A 13,817-nucleotide genomic window follows, 5' to 3' on the forward strand; every position below is an offset into this window, starting at 1 on the left:
AGGGTTTAGGGTAGTGTTGTAGTGTTTGCGTAGTGTAGGGTCATGCTGGGGTGTAGTGTTTTAGGGTTTAGGGTAGTGTTGTAGTGTTTGCGTAGTGTAGGGTCATGCTGGGGGTAGTGTTTTAGGATTTAGGTTAGTGTTGTAGTGTTTGCGTAGTGTAGGGTCATGCTGGGGGTAGTGTTTTAGGGTTTAGGGTTGTGTTGTAGTGTTTGCGTAGTGTAGGGTCATGCTGGGGGTAGTGTTTTAGGGTTTAGGGTAGTGTTGTAGTGTTTGCGTAGTGTAGGGTCATGCTGGGGTGTAGTGTTTTAGGGTTTTGGGTAGTGTTGTAGTGTTTGCGTAGTGTAGGGTCATGCTGGGGGTAGTGTTTTAGGGTTTAGGGTAGTGTTGTAGTGTTTGCGTAGTGTAGGGTCATGCTGGGGGTAGTGTTTTAGGGTTTAGGGTAGTGTTGTAGTGTTTGCGTAGTGTAGGGTCATGCTGGGGGTAGTGTTTTAGGGTTTAGGGTAGTGTTGTAGTGTTTGTGTAGTGTAGGGTCATGCTGGGGGTAGTGTTTTAGGGTTTAGGGTAGTGTTGTACTGTTTGTGTAGTGTAGGGTCATGCTGGGGGTAGTGTTTTAGGGTTTAGGGTAGTTTAGTTGTTTAGTGTATGCTAAAGGCATATTCGTTCTAAAAGTTTTCGTTAATCTAATTTGCGGCCTAATAGTACATGCGGGATTTTTTTTGCGGACTGATGGTATGCGGGATTTCGTCATATATTCGCTAATCATACTTTCTATGGCAAAATGAACCCCCTCATTTTGTTCCTTTTTAAATTAAATGTTTTAAGAGTTACCACTTTATTCCAATCAAGATGGCTTCAGGTGTGCCATACCTTTGTAATAAGTAGGACTGTTAGCACTCTAGTTGTTCTTTAGAACACTCTGGGACAATCTGTCATTGGGCTATAGTTGGGCTACATCTGGTGATATTTGGGCTACATTTGGTTTTTTTTGTCTCTGGCGGCCATCTTTGGGCTACATTGGGCTACATTGGGCTACATTGGGCTACATTTGGGCTCCAACATATATATAGCCCAATGTAGCCCAATATATATTTTTCAAAGTTAATTTTCGTAAAAACCACTGGAGCCTATATCTTGAGACATAGCAAAGGCACATCGGGCTACCAGTCCCTACAATTTTGCCAAGTTTGGTGTAAATCCATTCAGCCGTTCAGGCTAAAAGTGAGGCCAACCGCCCTATGGAAAATTGCATAGGAAAAACACGTTTTGGGACCCCCCTTTTTTCTCGGCCCCCCCTTGACGAAACCCCCCCAAATTTTCAGGGGCTGCTCAGAAACAAAATGTTCCATTTTCCTGAACATTTCAGCCAATTCTGTCCTCATAAGCCAAAGTTATTCAACATAGAATTTTCAAAAATCCCATAGGAAAAAAATCCTAACTATATATACCTACTGGCTATCGCCAGTAGGTAATATTTACTATTTTTAAATCCACATCTATGCACTGTGACTATATATATATATATATATATATATATATATATATATATATATATAAATATATATATATACACATACATACATACATATACACCTACTGGCGTTCGCAAGTAGGTACTTATAGTTAGGACCTAATTTCCATAGGAGAAGTGTTTTTTGACTTGCCTAGATCTTTGGCACCAGTTGACGAATCTTTACCAACTTTTCCAAACAAAGTGTCAACGTGGGTCTTGTTGTGCACGGAAAGTTTCAGGGTGATCCGCAAGTGGGGGCAGGGAAAAAGGTAGGTAAAAAAAACTGTGTTTCCCATGTTAATTCCCAAAGAGATTTTAGACTTGACTACAGCCCGAACTGCTGGAAGGAATCACACCAAATTTGGCAGACAGATAGCTTTAGGTCCAGAAAGCGCCCTTTTCGTTATTTGGTGTACATCCATTCACTTGTTTGAGATAATAAGAAAATCCTAATTTGTATATCTAGGGTTGCAACTAATTTGCGACGGTTCGCAAATTCACGCGCCAATAGGAATACCGTGATCAGCTGAACGCAACTTGAGCAGAAAGTTACGGCTGCCATTTTAAGTAATTGTACCCGGTCTCTGAGAGAGAGAGTAAAAATGAAGTGGTATAAGGGGTCCGGGTAGAGGAACATTGACCCATGGGTGGCATATAGGGGTGTTTGTGTGTAAATCATGTCGGAAATTTGTTTTTTTCCATGTGCGATTTTTGTGAATGCATCGCAACAGTCAGCACCGCCCCCCCATGTAACTTCACAATGAATTCGCAAACACCGTCAAAATAAAAAATATATAAATCAAATCAAAAAAATATATAATTTCAGATAGTCAGACACTAATGTACTGATTCAGAGATCTGTTCACACTAACATCCACTCACAGATCCACTCAGAGAATCATGCACCAACTCCGAGACACCCTCAGATACTCATACACCCATTCAAAAATCCACTCAGATATTCATGCACTCACTCACAGACCCACTCAGATACTCATGCACCCACAAGACTCACTCAGATGTACATACACACACATACTCACAGTCCGCTTTGACACTCACAGACCCACTCACAGAAACACTCACAGACCCACTCACAGACCCACTCACAGACCCACTAAAACACACAAGCACACACTGACACACTCGGACTCACCCTCCCACTCACAAACACTCTTAGAGACTCATGCACCATCTCACACACCCATTCAGTCACATACCCACTCACAAACCTACTCAGAGACTTAAACACCCGCACCTAGTGACAGACCCACTCAGAGACCCATGCACCCACTCAGAGACACACTGATACACTCATGCACACAGTCACAGATCCACTCAGTGACTCATACGCCTACTCGCCAACCCACTGAGACACTCACTCTCAAAGGATACAGGTTACAGCTGGGAAAGAACTTTTTTTTAAACCTAAGAAAGTCACTAAAAAACAAAGATTACAGGAATGTCACAGTTCGGAAATTAAACATTAAAAGGCCATAAACATTCACACAAAAAAACCCAAAGGTTACAGGGACATTGTAGATAGCAATTAACATTACAAATAACCTTTGAAATTATCAGAAAAAACAAATGTTACAGTGGCATTATAGTCAGAAAATAGTATTAAAAAATCTTTAGAAATTCACTGAAAAAAAACAATGGTTACAGTGACATTATAGTCAGGTTTGGATTTCACTCATACAAACCCAGTGAAATTCAGCAGTTATAGTTAGTTGAGCTAACTATAACGTCTGCCAAGCAATGCACTGCTTATGACCTCACATATTACACCACTCATGACATGGTCAGTGACATCACTCATCACATCACTGATGACATCAATGCAACATCATCCACAGAACCACTCATATCCCTATACAACCTCTCATACACCCACTCACACACCCACACAAACACTCACATACCCATACAAGTACTTACACAACCACTAAATCACCCATACAGCTACTCATAAAACCAGTCACTCACCTATACAGCCACTCGCACAGCCAAACACTCACCCATACAGCTACTCATAACCCCAGTTATTCACATATACAGCCACTCACATACCCACTCACTCACCCATACAGCCTCCACCACAGCCACTAACTGATCTATACAAGCTACTCACACTCTCACTTATACACCCAAATAACCACTCATACACTCGCTGACACACTCATACAGCCACTCACTCACACACTGATACACCCAGTAACATAATATGTGTTAGAAGTTGTATCACGCATTAGTAGTACACCTAGTATACTAATTTAACTTAGTATATATGTCTAACAATCAAACTCTTAGAACATACAATCACTGGATGATATCATCAATGTTGTCAACTTTAATATAAGATTTATTTGGTTTTTGAATAAAAACCATAAAAAGTAAGATAGCAGAAAGTAAGCAATACAGAAACACAAATCAGTACGGAGTATACCAAGCATACACAAGAGAAAAAAATACAAAGTTAAAAACACAATCACAAGTTTTCCTCAATCTCATGCCAGCTTTATAAAACAGACCACTTTGAAAACAACTTCTTTTGAAAGGCTTTGTAGGTACAAAATGGCCAGTCATACTTGGGAGAAAGTAATTCTTTTTAGCAATGGAATAATATACATCTTCCTAGGGATCTCATAAAACTTGCAGAACGTTATAAAATGCAAGGTGTTCTGTGGAGACAAATTGTCACAGCCACAGGACTTAAGTGTTTGGTCCCTAATAGCCCCAGAGGGAATGCTAGTAAAAAGTGGAAGAGTTCTAGCCTGAATCTGGATAGCAGAAAACGATCATACCTGCTTTTTACCTTTAAGAGATATGGCTCAGTGATTGGAACAGATTTCAACAGGAGGTCCACACACACACACACACACACACAGAAGATTTCAGTAGAGCTTCCTCTTCTCTGACCATGTAATAAGTGAAGTAATATGTGAGGTTATAAGCAATCCATTGCTGGTTTTGTATGAGTGAAATCTAAGCCTAACTATAATGCCTCTGTAACCTTTGTGTTGTTCAGTAAATTTCTAAGTTTAAAAAAAAATTCTATTTCCTAACTATAACGTCCCTGTAAACTTCAATTTTTTTCAGTGAATGTCTATGTTATTTTAAAATTCTTTTTGATAACTATATTGTCCCTGTACCCTTTGGTTTTTTTAAGTGAAGTGGTAAGTTTTTTTAAATTGTATTTCCTAACTGTAACCACTAACTTGTGGCACTGAGTGTGTGAGTGAGCGTATGAATGTCTCAGAGGGTGTATGAGTGTCTGTGTAGGTTTGTAAGTGGGTGTGAGAGTATCAGTATAAGTTGGTATTTGAGTGTCTGAGTGGGTCTGTCAGTGGAAGTGAGAGTCTCTGAGAGGGTCTGTGAGTAGGTGCATGAGTCTCTGAGTAGGTCTGTAATTGTGTCAGAGAGAGTATGAATGAAGTTTTAATTTTATTTCCTAACCGTAACCTTTGAGGTTGAGTGTGTGAGTGAGTGCATTAGAGTCTCAATGGGTGTGTGATTGACTTAGTGGGCCTGGGAGTGGCTGTATAAGTGTCTCACTGGGTGTGTGAGTGTCTGTGAGAGGGTGTGAGTGGGTTTGCGAGTGCCTTCATGTGTGTGTGAGCCAGTGTGTGATTGCACAAGGGTCTGAGTGGGTATGTGAGTGGTTCTGCGAATGAGGTAATCAGTGATGCCATTTGAGATGTCATGAGTGATGCCACTGACCATGACATAAGTGACGTAATATGTGAGATAAGAAGCAGTGCATTGCAGGGACGTAAGTTATAGTTAGCTCAGGTAACTATACCTGCTGAATTTCACTGGTTTTGTACAAGTGAAATCTAAGCCTTACTATAAAGTCCCCGTACAACAACTCTTTAACCTTTGTTTTTTTCAGTGAATTTCTAAGGTTTTGGTTTTTAATTTATTGCCCAACTATAACGTCCCTGTAACCTTTGTTCTTTTTAAGTGAGTTTCTAAGGTTTTTTAAATTTTATTTCCTAACTGTAACTTGTAATCATTGAGAGTGAGTGTGTGAGTGAGTGCACGAGTGTCTTTCTGGATGTGTGAGTGGGTGTGTGAGTTAGTGCATGAATGTCTCAATAGCTGTGTGAGTAACTGAGTGGGCCTGGGAGTGGCTGCATAAGTGTCTCGCTGGGTGAGTGAGTGGGGGTATGAGTGTGATTAAGTGGGTGCATGGTGTCTGAATGGGCTTGTAAGTGGGTGTTTGCATGTCTGAGTGGGTCTGTGAGTGGGTGCATGAGTCTCAGTGGGTGTTGCAATGGGTGCATTAGTGTATGAGTGAGTATCTCATTGGGGTGTGAGAGTGTGAGTGGGTTTTCGAGTGTTTCTATAAGTGTATGAGTCAGTCTATAAGTAAGTAAAAGAGTGTCTGAGTTGGTCTGTGAGTGAATGGATGAGTCAGAGTGGATGGGTGAGTGGGTCTGTGAGTCTAAGTGGGTTTGTTTGTGGGTGTGTGGGTCTCAGTGGGTCTGTAACTGGGTGTGCAAGTTTCTAATTGGGTCTGTGAGTGAGTGCATGAGTCACTGAGTGGGTCTGTGTGGTGAATGCATGAGTTTCTCAGTGGTTCTGTGATTGGGCAAGTGAGTGGGTCTTTGAGGGGTGCATGAGTGGTGTGTGAGTGTCTCATTGGGTCTGTGAGTGGGTGCATGAGTTTGAGTGGGTGCATGAGTCTGTGAGTAGGTGTGTGAGTGTATGCGTGTGTGTTTGAGTACTCTCTGTCTTGAGCTCATCTGCTCTGTAACACGATTGATCCAGCGTTGATGTGGTGTCTTTTATTGTTCAAACACAGAAAGACCAGCCGACACGTGTTTCGTCTCGTATGGCACAGTCTGCCTGCGACTCTTCAGGGCTGTACCGGGCGGGTACAAGAACAAATAGGTCGCTCTGTCTGTGATAATTCCGACCCGACAGGGCCCAGGACCGGTGTAAATGACGTCTCGTCCGTATGTGGAGACTCTCCAAAATCCATTCCAATTGGGAACCAACTTAAATCATCAAAAAAGCAAATAGTGCTTGGCAATCGAGAATTTATGGTTTAAAACAAACTCGTCAGGTAAGAAGCACGGCGAAGTAAACGCACGTAACTCACTAGGAATCTCACTTCGGACGTACCCGTCCTCACACCCGCTCGGCCTTATGGGAAACTAGGAGTTACGTGCATTTACCCCGCCGTGCTTCTTACCTGACGAATTTGTTTTAAACCATACATGTTTCCTTTTCTCCCTTTGTCATTGTTATTTTATAGCCTTCTTTTCCTCCTACTATATCCCTTTCCTGCCTTTCTCTAACTGTCTCTGGCTCAAAGTCTGTTGATGAAAAATAGGTTCCTAAAAATAAGCACTGGTGCCCACCACCTGCAACTACCAGCACAAATTAAGCAGTTTATTGAGCTACATGTTCTGTGCAATGTAGATGCAACTCTTAAGCCTTTCCCATTACTCTCTCTGCCTATGTTGACCCCAGGGTTTTCACTAGGAGGTGTGAGGGTGACCAGCCAGACTGCTGCCTCTTCACAAAAGAGGAACTACACATGGGAGCAAGCTCCAATATTTAGGAAAGAAAGGTCTACTTATAGCTAATTGGAAAGAAGGGGTAGGATGGTTTTGGGAGGTGGCTTAAGTGGGACGGTGTGACAAAATGGAGCAATTATGTTTTCATATTGATGAGGCACTGCAGCTAAAGAAGGCTACCCGATAGGAGTGCTGACCCCGCTCTGCAGCACCAAGAGTTCACTCAAGCAAAACAGGTAACTAGACAGGAGATCACGTAACCACCTTGCAAGTATCAACGACACTGGAGGAAAAGAGAGTACTGGAAAGAAGCCCCAGTGGTACCAGAACTGGAGAGGAGACGAGCAGAAGCCATGTTAACTGTTACTGGACCAAGGAAAATAGAGTAAAAGAGGTGCTTGTGCAGTTGCCCAATAAGCCCCCTACTGTTTCAGATATGTCACCACAGCTAAAGTGGGGCAGCTTCCAGACCTCTGTCCACCGACCTCAGCAGAAACTACAGAAGATAAGACCCTGGTCTGAATGGGAAGGTCAAAAGCATTGCAATTCTCCTTCGTCAGAGGCATGAGGGAGACGTCAGAGGCAGGAGGGGGACGTCAGAGGTAGGAGGGGGACGTCAGAGGCAGGAGGGGGACGTCAGAGGCAGGAGGGGGACGTCAGAGGCAGGAGGGGGACGTCAGAGGCAGGAGGGGGACGTCAGAGGCAGGAGGGGGACGTCAGAGCCAGGAGGGGGACGTCAGAGGCAGGGCCACGAGGTGGACGTCAGGGCCACGAGGTGGACGTCAGAGCCACGAGGTGGACGTCAGAGCCACGAGGTGGACGTCAGAGCCACGAGGTAGACGTCAGAGCCACGAGGTGGACGTCAGAGCCACGAGGTGGACGTCAGAGCCACGAGGTGGACGATGGACTGTGAACACTGCCTGTGTGAGGTGTTCTCCCTAATTCAAAGAGGGGTTTAGTTGTTCTCTGGAGGGGGGAGTGGGGATGTTTGAAAAATATACAATTGGTCAGTACCTGCATCTTGTACCAGGATTTTATTTCAGATGGTGAACTTCCAATACAAAAAGTACCTAGATATTACTAAGTCATACTTTTTTCTGAAGTGACACAATATGCTTGATGCATCTCGTCGTGTCTGGACGGAGAACAAAAATTCTGCTGCACTGCCAGTCAACCTATATACACCCAACACCAGAAACTGTCACCTCTAAAGGACCCGGCTCCTAATCTACCGAGTTGAAAGATTATACTCACTTACGATGCCCAAAATGGTTGTGTTCATGAACAGGTGAGATGTGCACTGGCATTTGAGGCTCGATTCCTATTTTAAGGACAGGACCAAGACTGATTTGCATATGGGTGATTGCATTCTGTAATGGCTCGGAAAAGCTCAAGACACAGAAATGCAATGCTTCTGACCAGTCAGGGATAACTGAAGAATTTCCATCCATTGCATTTCTTTTTGCCCAAAGGAAGGGATGTGAGAGCAAGTAGAAGGAAGGTGATGCCTAGCCTTCAATCTGAATGTTGTAGGTCTTGACAGAAATCATTCAGACATCCCAAAGTTTAGGAAAGGGGGACAGACTCATTTAGATGCATGGTCAGTATCCTTCCATAGACTGTATGTGTAATGTTTCTGAATAGCTACTTGACATTGTGTTACGTTACTATCTCTTGTATGGTGCTCATATCTCATTGGTGTGGCCTTTCAAGTGCTGTGGGTGTTTATTGTGCGCACATAGTGTAATGTTTGTTTTGTCGTGAAATCTCCAGTGGTTTAATGGTGGACCACTGGCTAGTTGTGTTATTGGAGCACTTTATGCTTTGTGTACTTGTTTGAGCGGATGAACGATGAGTATAGTGATTTTACTGTTTTTTTGCTTGTTTGGGAACAGTGGCTACCCATTGCCAAAATACGTGTTCAGTAGAAGAAATGCAAGCATATGGAATTTACAACACTCATTTATTTTTGCTGTCCCATGAAACACCAAGCATTCCTTTAATGATAAAGATAATACAAAGGAGGCGGTCATGAGAGTAACCAATGTGGGTGTAGTGAAATGGATTGAATACGATTGCAATGTGACCTGTTTGGTTCCCCATAAGTGGCGCTGAAGCAAGTAAATGCCACACAATATGGCAGTAAGGTCCTTCTTTATTGCCCAGCATGGGTTACATATTGCCTACTTCCAGGTAAAGGCCCTGTGCTGCACTAACACCTCAGTATGTGGTGGCCTTACACTGTCACCACAAGATAAACCATAAAAGAAAGTCAACCGGCAAAAATTGGCCTTAACAAGCTTGGCGGCTAAGGGAGAGGGCGTACTCGCATAAACTGTGATTTTGCCTGGGGCACCGGATATCCTTTTACCAAAGATGTCTGGATAGAGAGCTTAGTTTTAACCCAGCTTGCTTCTTGCCTGAGGGTAAATACCTCTTCTCATGTCACTCCTCCTCTTTCTCCCTCTCGTTAAGGCGGAGAGTGGAGGGCCCGCCTTCAGTTGGTGATTGTCATTTTGCTAGGATATACCATGGCCTAGGTCTTAAAGATGTGAGAGCATCATTAAGGTTCTACCTTAAGAAACCAGTAATGCCATTAATAAAGTCCATAACTGTAAACATAAAATGTATATTACAGGGAGAGTATGGAAATGTTGGTATCTGCATGTATAAAGTCATTTGGTGCCTGCTATTAAAGACAGAAGGTTACACTGAGGAGTTATGCAGTGCAGCAGTAACACCTCTCAAATTTTCCTAAACCGATAGTTTGTTCAGTAGAGTCAGGATCAAAATTCAAACAATACACAAAATAGGGGGTTTCGATTTTTTTCATTCCAGCTACAGGCAGGTTTTTAAGAATTCGTGCCCCTGGAATTTGCAATTTACTGTGATGGCACTGAGAGCAGAGTACAGCCCATAAACTTGTAGCTGAGAGCAGCGAGAGCAGCCAGTAGTACTCAACGGTTCTTGGGACAGTCTATTCCACCACACTGTCCTCTTTTTAGGTTGAGCCTGGGCAGCGCATTTGCTGTTCTACAAAGCATGTGATATTAGAGTATGGAGTGGAAGCTCCGCCCACTCCACATATATTTTCCATTGGCTTGTGTCATTGTCCTTTGTAAATGCTGGCTTCTGATTCATTAATAGGCTTGTTAGTCAATTCTTAGTACCGACTTGTCTTCATTTGTTACCTCCCATGAGGACTGGCACTTTTGCTTCTGTTGTTACATGGTACGTCTTATTTAGTCTGAAAGCACTATTTTCTTTAATGAGTTTCTCCTACTTCAGGCACAACATGCTTTCTTGTAACAGTCAGCCCGCCATGCACGCTTTCACTATCCAAGCAGCCCGAGACAATGGTGGCTGCTTCTTTGAAATTAAACAGGTCTCGCATTTACAAGAGTTTGAGCTATTGGCATTGCAAATGAAAATGCCTTTTATTTATGTGTTAATTAGAAAAACAGATCAATAAAAGGCTTTGTCATTTACAATGCCAATAGCTTAAACTCTTGCAAATGCGAGACCTATTGCATTGCAAAAGCTTGTTATCCTATGATAACGGAAAATGTATCCACCCACTGCCTGCAAGTTTCCACCTTGCTAAGAAGTGCTCTGCGTGACACCTGGGCATGTTGTGCCTCCTGTCTAAGCACACTCTCTCAGCCCTCCTCCACCAATATTTTTGCAGGCGCTATGGTCTGTGCTAAGTAAAAATATTTCATCTGGCCTCTTTCCAATAAATGGCCCGTTTGTTTCCAAATTCAAAGCTGACATTTTTAACGACCTCCCTTTAATCAGATTAAGGAAAAGCCAACAGTGTTGGTCTTGATAATTGTGTACAGGCTTGTTGAGATTTGGATTTATAAAAATCCAATGTTAAGGAAAAGTAGTACAAAATGTACTGTGCGTGAGAACATCGCCTCAGATAAGCAACGAGAACCCATGTGCACAAAGTTCAAAGGGGGGGCGGGGAGGGGCGGGAGGGAGGCTTCAGAAAGGGAAAGAATATTGCAAAGATCCAGGCACTGGTTTATCTTACAATGGGTCGGGAAAGTGTGTCGACTCCCCATTTCATCACGAGCTACTTGATATAAAGAAAACAAACTAATTTTGCAAAATGAAATGCAGAATGTGGTCCTAAAAATACTCCAGAAGAATGCAGAGATATGCGTGTCTTGTATTGGAGGATTAAAAGAGGGTCTTTTGTGATTCGCTGGAGAAGACCAGAGCCATGTTCTGATAGGTCACTGATAAATTGATAAACTTTCCATTGACAGACACAATGATCAAACAGCGTTTGATCACTCACATACTGGAAATGCCCCCCAAACAGCAAGCATTGGCAAGGCCAAAAGGTCTTGCATTAATTTACTAATATTGTAAACATGGCCGTTCACAAATACTGTTTGCATTCATTGTATGCACACATGCTGTTTATCACATTAAAGCCTTTCTTAATGGCATTGCCAATGGTGGGGAAAATTAGCTTTCTGAATAGATCAGTGGCGTAACACAGGCCCCCGCAGCCCCCACGGTGAGGTGGGGGCCCAAGCTCCAGGGAGCCTCCTCAGCACAGGACACTGCCTGAAAGCTTTTGATTGAGCCCGGAGGGGGTCCCTCCGCGTACCTTTGCAGGGGGGCCCCCTCAAGCTTCGTTGCGCCAGAATCCATGTAGGAGATAAATAACTGAATGTGAAAACCAGCTTAGTGCATTTATTTTTCAGATGCAGAATATTCCCTGTACATTCTAATGGAAACACTTGCTGGAAGACAGAATGACCCATCACCATCTAATAGCATGAGGTAAGAGAGTAATATACCTCTGAATGGAGCAAAAGACAAATATCACACATACATAAAGAAATTACTAAAAAAAAGTCACCCAGACAGCTGCTAGCTGGACCTAAAACGGAAAAGCTTACAGTAGTCAGATAGACCACAATTACGAAACATTTATAATAGTCATTCACTAAACTTTCGTGTATTTTGCCATTCACGGACATTACTTTGGAGGTCATTTACAATACATGGGCAATGGCATAGCAAGGGGGGTAGGTGGTGCAGGAGGGGGGCAGTTCACCCTGGGTGGCATGAATTTTGGGATGGTGGCCTCCCCCCCCTCTTAACTGCAGTCTTCGCGTGGCAGCCAATGAGGAAATCGCCAGCACCCGCCCCCCGCTCTTACACACTCCGCGGGCGGCAAATGCAGGGGTCGCCATGGTCTAGCTACACCACTGTATGTGGGAAGCTGAAAAAAAAATCTGGCAAAATGTGTGAAAAATGGATTACAGCGCATTCAATTCTATTTTTTTTGCTTTAAGAAAAAAATATGTAATTCTATGAGTATTAGTACCAGAGCACAAGCAAAAATCTGCTGCTAATTTTACACCAATAATTGCAGAAAAAAGACAGACAGAATGCTTGCACATTTATTTCTAAATGTACAGTAATACCATGATAACGTTGTGGTGACAAAATTACCGAACAATGCAAAACATCCAACATTCTGTGAATTACTCAATTAACAGGGTTGTGCTAGTTTCTTCCAAAAGGAAACGCAGCAAACTCAATTGTACATAAACAGCAGAATGTAGTTCTGAAAATGCTTCTACTGGTGTCCTAATAAGTTTCTTCTAACGTTTTAAAGAGGTAAGCTGTTCTGTGTTGCCCAACATCACAAAGGGGCTTGTAGCCCCTTTGTGATGTTGGGCAATCACCTGGTAACTCCTCCCCAGAATTCAAGGGCATTGATAACTATGGGGAGGGACATGTTTCTGGTAACTTTGGATGTGGTGGCATTGTACACCAGCATCCAACCAGATCTAGGATACAGCGTAATTAAACATCAGCTAGAAAGAAGACCAGCACTATTATGGAAACACACTGAGATGTTATTAACAATGATGGACCTGATCCTCCATAATAACGTGTTTCTTTTTAATAACATGCTATAGACAGAGACAAGTCATAGCGATGGGTTCAAAATTCCTTCGTTTGCCAACCTCTTTATGGGGCTTTTGGAAGACACTTCGATTTGGGCAGAGGGGGGCAGTCATTGGAGTGAACACATTGTATTTATTTTATTTATTTATTTATAAAGTTTTATTTACACTGTTGACACCACAATGGATATATACAAACAGGTCCCATGTGGGACATATGAAGAATAGGACACCTCCATGGCACCCACGCTTTAGCTTAAGATGTTTAAAGCTAAAGCACAAGTGCGGTCATTGCAACAAAAGTAAACAAATGGAAAAGAAATGGCAGCAGCACACTTTTCACCCCTATTTACAAACTTTTGTTTCAATGGCGCCACCCGTGCTTTAGTTTTAAATATCTTAAGCTAAAGCATGGTGCTGCGATTGCTTCAAAAGTAAAGAAATAGAAAAAAAAAGATGTGGGGATGCAGTGTGGGCTGGGCTGTTCCCATAAGGAACAGGTTCAAGACTGATTTGCATATGTCTGGGTCTGAACTGGGGTGGTGAGAGCAAAAGAACGATGATGAATTCCACTCAGATCTGTGACTGGGGTGAGTGTCTGAAAAGTTTCTGCGCTCCGTCCATTATCTCCTTGTGCTTGCTTTGTTTGCCCAAAGATGGCAGGGTATGCCCAGATCGGAGTCCCTTGCTCGCTTTGCCACTGGAATCAAGCTAGCCAGGCTGAGGAGGGGTGTTACCCCGAAACCGGTGCCATGATGCTAGTTTCCGGTCCAAGGAAGACCTGGCTTGACAGTTCGGGCTGGACTGTTCCCATAAGGAACAGGTTCACAACTG

General features: G+C 43.0%; 1 protein-coding gene across 1 annotated transcript in view; it reads right to left on the reverse strand.

The window, feature by feature from the left end:
* Positions 1-13,817, reverse strand: part of SEMA5B (semaphorin 5B) — an 848,743-nt gene that overhangs the window by 492,029 nt on the left and 342,897 nt on the right. The gene's annotated exons all lie outside the window — the stretch shown is intronic.

This window comes from Lissotriton vulgaris, chromosome 2_1, assembly GCF_964263255.1.
Source record: "Lissotriton vulgaris chromosome 2_1, aLisVul1.2, whole genome shotgun sequence".
NCBI lineage: Eukaryota > Metazoa > Chordata > Amphibia > Caudata > Salamandridae > Lissotriton > Lissotriton vulgaris.